Source organism: Ursus maritimus, unplaced genomic scaffold (genome assembly GCF_017311325.1).
Source record: "Ursus maritimus isolate PB19 unplaced genomic scaffold, ASM1731132v1 scaffold_19, whole genome shotgun sequence".
Classification (NCBI taxonomy): domain Eukaryota; kingdom Metazoa; phylum Chordata; class Mammalia; order Carnivora; family Ursidae; genus Ursus; species Ursus maritimus.
Genome location: NW_024424341.1, coordinates 14,804,326 through 14,812,905, shown reverse-complemented (window position 1 = coordinate 14,812,905; position 8,580 = coordinate 14,804,326).

Sequence of the window (8,580 nt, the reverse complement as noted above, 5' to 3'; positions counted from 1 at the left end):
TGCTTCCAGAAGTCCCATAATGGGCACCATCCTGCCCTGGAAGTGTGTGGTCAGAATTTAGGATGGACAGGGGAAGGCAGAATAGGGGCAGCAGAACATGTGGGAACACGGAAGCAGAGGGAGGGACAGGTCCCCAGAGCTGTCGGGTTTTCTGGGAGTGGGGTTCCCCACCCCACTTCCCTTCCTTCAACACCCTATGATTTGAGCAAACTTCAGGGGGTCTTTCTTCCTTACAAGAGTGCTGACTGCTCTCATTTTAAATTCACTACCAGTATCTCAAGTGGGTTTTGGGTAGCTATGGACCATTCAGGTCTCCTCCGGGGGCCACTCCCTCCCATTTCTGTCCAGGCAGAGGTGGGTCAGACGGGGCAGGACAGGCCATGGGTATGCACGAAGGATTGGGTTTTTACTGATACATGGACTATGGCCAGTGTCCACAGGAGCCCCGAAGGCTGGAGGCTGGAAGTCCCCACCAAGTTCCCAAACATGGGGGCTCAGCCCAGCCGAATGCCAGAAGTACCCTGCCCGTTCTCCTGGGGCATGGGAGTGGGGGTGGGGGTGGGGTCTCCACCTTTGAGATCTTCCAGAAAGGGGGCCAGGCTGCTTCGGCCATCTCAGCCTCCATCTTGTTAGTTTGGAATTTTTCTCATTCATCCAGGAGCATGCAGCCCTGGTAATCAGGGTGGACAGGGCAGCTGGCTCAGCTTTGCAAAGTCCTCACTGATGCTCCCTCCTGGTCACAGCCTCTTCCCCCTCCATAGCTCAGGGTCAGGCCTGCCCCTGCAGCTTCACTCAGGCTTCTAGCCTTGCCAATCAACAGAGACAGAAAACATCCACCAAATCCAGCCTAAACTTCCCCATAATATACTTTGTTTCTACCGAATAATCCTGATGCCGCTCCGACCCCCCACTTCCCATCCATTGGATTGCACCCCTGAGCGCTCTGCTGTCCTCCTCCTTGGGGTCCGAGAAGGGGAACAGGAAGGTGTTCAAGAACCCTCCAAGAATTCTCAGACGTTCTCTTTCCGGATTTCAGGCCAAGAGCTCGCAAGACGCTGCAGGAGAGGCGGGCCCGGCCGCCCCGGAGCAGCCCGCACCGCCACCGCCGGGTCCCCCGGAGCCCCCGGAGCAGCCCGCACCGCCACCGCCGGAGCCCCAGGCCCCGCGCTCTCCGCCACCTGCCTCCCCTCGGAGGCCCGAGGAAGGCGGGGAGGGGGAGGCCAGGCCCGAGGAGCCCTCGGTGCAGATCCGCGTGAGCCCGGGCCCGGATCCCGGTGAGCAGATCCTGTCGGTGGAGATCCCGGAGGAGAAGAAGGAGGGCGAGTGAGGCGGCCCCCAACGCGCCACTCCCAGCAGGGCAGGTGCCGGCGCGTCCTCCCCGCGCCCCAGGCGGGTCCCCAGCCCCGCGCCCGGCTTCCGCAGGCCCGGCTTCCCCGGGCACAGTAGAGTCTGTCATTTCTGCCCCCGGCATCGGCTTCTGCCACGGCTGGTCTTGAAGTCAACCGATGTAGTGTTCGTGTCCCGAAGTCCCCCGTCGCCTGAGAACCCTACCTCTCCCGACTATGATTTTTAAGAACAAAATTCTTTTCTATTTTAAAGGTTTATAGACGGAGCAGGGAACGGGGTTCCAACATCTGGGAAGGGACCTTATGCTCATTAGGGTGGTTAGTACGGATCTTCCCCATGCTGTATTCAGTTCCGAGTCCAATGCAGGTATCTCAGAACAGATAAAATGGAAGTGGGCCTACTGGCAACTGGCTGTGGCTGTGGGCGATTCTGGGCACCCCTGCCGGTCCCCAGGTCTGCAGGGGTTCATGCTTGCTTGCTTTTGACACCCTTGCTACAGAGATGATGGCAGCAACTTCCATTAATCCTAGGAGACAGAAATCACAGCTGACACCACTGACATTCCTGAAGTTTCTCCAGATCAACTCATGTTGCTTTCACGATTCAAATACCTAATGGCTCTGGGGCAGTGGGTGATTAGAAACAAAAACTAGTACTGGGCTATTTGTTTCCACCAGCAACAATGAACACAAAAGGCCCAGAATTCCAGTAGATACTGCCCACCTTACATAAAAGCACGGGACCTTGTGCGCTGCCACAGGGGCCTTTGAGGGCTTGCAAATGTGTGTATTTGTCCATCGGACTAAACGCAGAACATTCATTTCCCCTGTGAAAAAATGACACAATATGGGAGTTGCCAGGCTGCTCTAAACATTTCCAAATCCCAGGGTAACAGATTTATCCAGTTGATGACACACCACGTGGTCTGAGTAATCACTGCATCGACTATAATGATGAGCGGCATGATTTTAGCTGTTTAAAAAGCTTTTCTGGATTTACTTTAATAGCTAATAACATATTTTCATGGATCCGAAAGGCTACCCAGTTAAAATGATCTCTCCTACCCCGGGTGCCCAACCTCGGTGGTCCCCTTCCTGGAATGAAACCACTACTTATCAGTTCCTCGTACCCTTCCGTTTTTCTTTTTTCTCTTTTCTTTACACAAATAGTAACATACTAGAGCTGCTGTTGTTTTTCATTTGATTTTTTTTGAAGATCCTCCCTTCTTCGTCCATCAAGGGCGTGTTGCTTTTTCCATGCCTGCAGTCTGGTCCATCGTTTGCAAGGACCATAATGTTGAACTGCTCTCCCACGGACAGGCATTTGGCAATGTTTCCAATCTCACGCTGTTAAAAAAAAAAAAAAATAAGGCCGCAATACACAAAAAATCTTATACATAATTTCATACAGTAAGCACTGTCTTTAAATAGGGGAAGTCTGGAGGTTTGGGCTAATTTTTGTCTTCACCATCCCCATTTATCATATTCATATTTAAACTACACATTCTAAGAGCGAAGCATATAGAATGCTTCCCTCTTTAGCCAAGGATTTCGGATAGATCAGTAAAGTCCATGTATTACCCTCCAGTAGTTGGCAAAATGTCTCAAAGGCACCTTCACTGTGAGATCCTGTTTTATAAGGAATCTTTTTTTTTATATGAACATACTCATTCTTTTAGATATCAACTCTTGATTGTATCCTGCTTATTATATAAAGCGAGACATTCTTGAGGTTCCCAAGAATTGTCCTGGAAAGAAAATTGATTTTGAAATGAGACGAGCGGTGTCTTAATTTCACTGTGATATTTCATTAAACTTGATGCTTTCACCAAAGTCGGATAGTAGATAAATTGAATTTGAAGCTAGCATTATTCTCCAAGTAGAATTGGACTGGTTGGTTGCCCAGGTATGGATGGCACAGCTCAGAACACTGTAATTCTGTGCCTGAAACAGAATCTTTATTTATTTATGTTGAATCTGTACCGATTTCAGATGTCTCCACATTTCTTGTATGGGGGTAGAAAAGGAATAGCAAATTATTTTTTTAACTATATAAATATTTTAAATAAGATTAAAACTGAGAAGCTGTTTTAAATTTCATTATCAAAATGTATTTGGCCACCTGGAATATTTTCATCTGTTTTCTTAGCAACAGTGAGCACTGCACGTAGATGCTGGCTTTCATCCTGTTACAGTGCCTTTTAATTAAAATGTTTAGACAAATGTTCCCGGCTTGTGGATTCATTCCAGAAATTGACCATGTGTGACAGACCCTTTGATGAGGAAAACTAAGTTTGTCTCCTGGTTCAGGCTCCTCTTATCTGCGAGTGACATCCTTGGGGCTGCCATCCATCCTGCCTTCCTGTTGCTGGAGGGACATCCTTGTGGCATACCTCTCCATGGGCCCTAGGACTCTAAGACCCTCAAAAACAGCCCCTTTATGTCTGGTCAAACCCTACTGGTCTCACCACGCCGACTGTTTACGATGACCCCATCTCCATTAGACTTGTGCAATGATGTAGTGTGCTGATGAACAGGGACTCTGGGCTCAGACTGCCCAGCTTCCAGTCCTACTTTGACCAGTGACCACAGATGACCACGGATCTCTCTGAGCCCCAACAACCTCATCTAGAAGATGCAGATGGGACAGTGCACTGCACGGGGCCACAGTAATGATCAAATAATAGACAGGCATTGCCAAGTCTGAGTGGGCGTGAGGGGTAAAGCTGACTTGCCATCCCCCTTACTCTGCTGCGCTTGGGGTACGGTGGAAGCTCCCTGAGAAGTCTGTCTGCCCTGAATTCTGCCTCTGCCTAGAAAGGCACACAGAAGATGTGCGGTCACCCCTTTCTTTGCTTCTTAACTGAGAGTTTGCACAAACACCTGGACATATGCGAATTGTAACAATAAAAATCGCAGCCTTCCCCACCATCCACAAATGTGTTTCATACAGTTGCATACAAAACAGACCCTATCCACGGCTTACTCTTCTGGGATGGCCGCTCCATTCTGGGCCAGGCTCAGGACAGGCTTTGTGGTGTGTGGCCCTGCATGGTCACACATGGCCCCATGTGTGTTCAGAAGGGTCCCATGCTTGCTTCATGCTCTGCCACCATCTTGAAATTCTTAATAATTTCTGAATAAGACATTCCCTCATTTTGATTTGTACTGGGTCCCACAAATTATAGAGCCTGTCCTTACTAGGCTGGAATTCCCCCGCCCCCCGCCCCGGTATCTATAGAGGCCAAAGGGAGAGGGAGGTAGAGACGTGTCCTTTTGGCACCCAGCTTTCATCTCCCTTCTTCCAGCCACAGGATTCTGCTCCTTTTTGAGACAGTACCTTTCAGTCATGCATTGGGACTCAGACATTGTGACCTGAGCCAGGCCCATGGGCTCTCTTTCCAGGGAACCTGAATCATGAGAGCTCCTGCCCCTTTCTCCTTGCTAACAGAGCCCTGATTTAGTTTCGTGCAGCAATATGCCCAACCCCAGGAGATGAAGTGCTGTTGTAAGCCAGTCACTGCTCTCCTGATCAGTTATGCCAGATGCTCACTTTCCCAGCATTCCTTGTGGCTAGGGGTGGCCAGGGGACCAGTTCCAACCAAAGAATTATAAAGGGAAGAGTGATGGGAGGCCTCCTTAATAAAAAGGAACATTCCTATTTCTGCTCCCATCTTTCTTCCTGCTTGCAATACTGGGGGGAGACTATATTTGGAGCTGCAGCAGCCATTTTGTGATAGAACAGCCAACGGATCAGCAATGTGGAGACTGTGACACCAACCCCAAACCACTCATCTCCAGAATACTTGTTTCATGAAACAATGAAATTTTTTTTTTAAGATTTTATTTATTTGAGAGAGAGAGCACAAACGGGGAAGGGGGCGGCAGACAGAGGCAGAGGGAGAAGCAAGTCCCCACTGAGCAGGGAGCCCAACGCGGGGCTCAATCCCAGGACCCTGGGATCATGACCTGAGCCGAAAGCAGACACTCAACCGACTGAGCCACCCAGGCGTCCCTGAACCTTTATCATTAAGCCATTCTTCGCCACGATCTCTTGCCCGCAGCTGAAATCATCCAGCTGGGAGGGCGACGAGGCGGGGAGGGAAAGAAAGAAAGCGGGAGCGGGTGCGTCACAGCCCCAACACCCTGGCCTCCCGCACCGTTCATTCCTGTCGCTCAGGTCCTTGTGACTGGCCGCGTTCCTGTCCTTCCCGGCCGCTCTTCAGCTGCTCCGTAATGGCGCGGGCTCCCGTGCGTGCTTTGATCACGTTCACCTGCGCTCGGCCCGCGTTGGCTTCCGCGGCTCCCCACGCGACGCCTCGCTGAGGCAGACGGAAGGACTTCTGGGAGTTTCCGGGTTGGTTAAAAGTCAAGATCCAGGCCCCCGCTCTGGGTGTGATCTTTGGTCCGGTCCTAGCCCCTTTGGTTCCTAAACTCGAACATCGGGAAGAGAGCTTCAGAGGAGGGAACGGGGAAGACAGGAGGCCCTTTTGGCCAAGATCAAATTCGAATGCTTCTCTGGGGCTGGGAAACCCAGCGGGAGGCCGTGATTCACCCCCGCAAGGGGCGCTCGGGCTTCGAGGCGCCTTCCCCGCAGGCTCTTCAGCTCCCCCTCCCGGGCTGCAGAAGGACACCGCAGCCAAGAGCCCTGGGACTGGCCCTCCTCCCGAGCGACGCCCTAGACGGCTCTGCCGCCGCTGCCGCCGCAGGTAAGGCTCGGGCCCCGGCGCTCGTGCGCTGCGCTTCCCAGAGAGCTTCCCGGGGCGCTCGCCGTGCCCCCCGTGCTGCCGAGAGCGGGCCGGGGACGGAATGAGTAAACCCAGACCTCCACAGGCTACGGGACTTACCCTCGGGCACTCGACTCGCGGGGCCAGAGACCGAAATGGCCAAGAGAAAGGAGCCCCGAGGCCGCTGGCCCGCCTCCACCGCAGACAGGGCCACCTCCGCGGGCTAACTTTCATTCATTAGCTATTTTTAACACTTCTTGCTGTGTGCCCAGCACTGTTCTTCCGTTTTCCAGGCCTTGGGAGTTGTAGCTCTGAGCGGGGAGAAATGAGGCCATCCCTCCAGGGTGGTAGTAATGAAGATTCAGGAGACACTTCGGAAGCTCACGGTGCCCAGGTTGCCGCAGTCGGCTCGCCGCGTAACAAAACACGGATGGGGTGGCTTAGAGGACAGACATTTTTGTCACAGTTCTGGAGGCTGGGAAGTCCGAGATCGCAGGGTTGGGTTGTCTTCCTAGGGTGCAAGTAGCTGCTTTCCCGCCGTCCTTGCGAGGCCTTTCCTCTGTGCGTGCGGAGAGAGAGCTCCAGCTCTCTGCTGTCCCTTCTTTGAGGGTCACTGCTCCTATCGGCTCAGGGCCCCACCGTATGACCTCATTTAGCCTTAAGTATGTCTTCAAAGGCCTCCTCTCCAAACACAGCCACGCTGGTGGAGGCGGGGGGTTAGGCCTTCACAGGGACTGTTGGGGAGACATGTTCAGCCCATAACACAAAATTATGGATGTCAGTATTGACCAGATTCAGTATCTGAGCACAGTCCCCTCCAGCATCCCTTCAGAAGTGAAGAGAAAGCCCCCCTTCATGAAAACGGCCCTTTTTAATTTATTCTTTCAATGGACAGGAGTTGTTGGCACCTCTAGGAAGTCACTGTCATCAAGATAGAGTGCCAGATTTAGCAAATAAAAATACAGGATGTACAGTTAAGTTTCAATTTCAGATAAAGAATGAATGAAGGTTTTATTTTTTTTAATCATAAGTATGGCCCATGCAATATTTGGGATATACTTATGCTATTAATTAGTTGTTATTTATCCAAAATTCACATTTAATCAGAGGTCCTGAATCTTATCTGGCAATCCACTCAGTGCAGACCAAATCCACCCCAGAGGGCTGCAGGCTCCGCTGCTGACCTGGGGTACCCCCCAGCCTGGAAAGGCAGGACTAGGCTTTTGATTGGGCACCTTACTCCCTCCCTTCTCCAGAGTTGATCGTGATTGGTGGAGAAGGAGGGAAAGGACCCACCCCAATCAGATCACCCAGTCTGTCAGTGATTGGTTTTTAATGTTCATTATTATTAATTGTATCCTGAATGTACAGACAAGGTGTTCTGGATCGGAGACAGATTTCTTATTAACTGCCTTGAAGTAAGAAATAAGTATATCACCTCCACCCCCACATCCCCCAGATCTTACCCCTGGCCAGGGGTCCAATGGCCTATGCAAGGAAAAAAGAATGCTTCTTTGCTTATAAAGAGGAAGGAGGTAGATAGTCCCCTTCCTTCTTGAAAGACTGCTTGGATACCAAATGGGTCTGAAACCTAACTCCAAACTTTTGGTATGTAAATAGTCTCTCCAAGAGCTAGACGGCCCCCAGGGTCTCTGCTTTTACCCCCTTGTAGAGTCTGCAATTTGGGGGAGTTCATTCCTTTTGATATGAATATCCACCTACCGAGATAGGACTGCAGACTTCCGGCACCTTGGGGCTTAACCCAGAGCCCTAGGCCCTGCTGGAGCCATTTGATCCTTTCCCTCCCTGAGATAAGAGGAACTCCAGCATCCTTTCAGAGAACAGCAATTAACTAGATAAATGACTACAGATCTAATTATCACGATGTGTGAAGGGTCTCCCGAGAAATCCAGGGAGTTGTATTCCCCCCATAGCCAATGTATATAGAAATGTGCATATAGACTGTTGTGGTCAGCCCCACCTTTCACACTTCCAAATTTCTGAAACCAAAGCGTTTCACTCCTTAAAGAAAGGGAAAAAAGAACTTGAAGTGTTTCCAGGCAGGTCCAAAAGAATAATTCAGATAAGACTGAAAACTTCCACAGATGAGCCTAAAGTGTTTAAAAGTAAAAGGTTTTAAAATCAGATTCACCTCAGCTCTACAGAGGAAAATGTATTAATGACTTTGGGCAAATTTATAATGAACAGCACTTACCAGGGAAGAAAGCTGCCAGGAAGGAGTATGAGCCACAAATGTTCGTACCAAATAATAATACTGTGCATTCTCTCAGAAACTACATTTACTTGAAAGGATAGAACTCAGGAGTTAAGATGGCGGAGGAGTAGGAGACACCGTTTTCAGCCGGTCCCCCGAGTCGAGCTGGATAGGTACCAGACCAGCCTAAACACCCACGGAACCAGCCTGAGACGCAGGAAGACGCATCTGGATCTCTACAAATGAACATCTCCAGCGCTGAGTACTGAGGTACGAAGCGGGGAGCCATGAA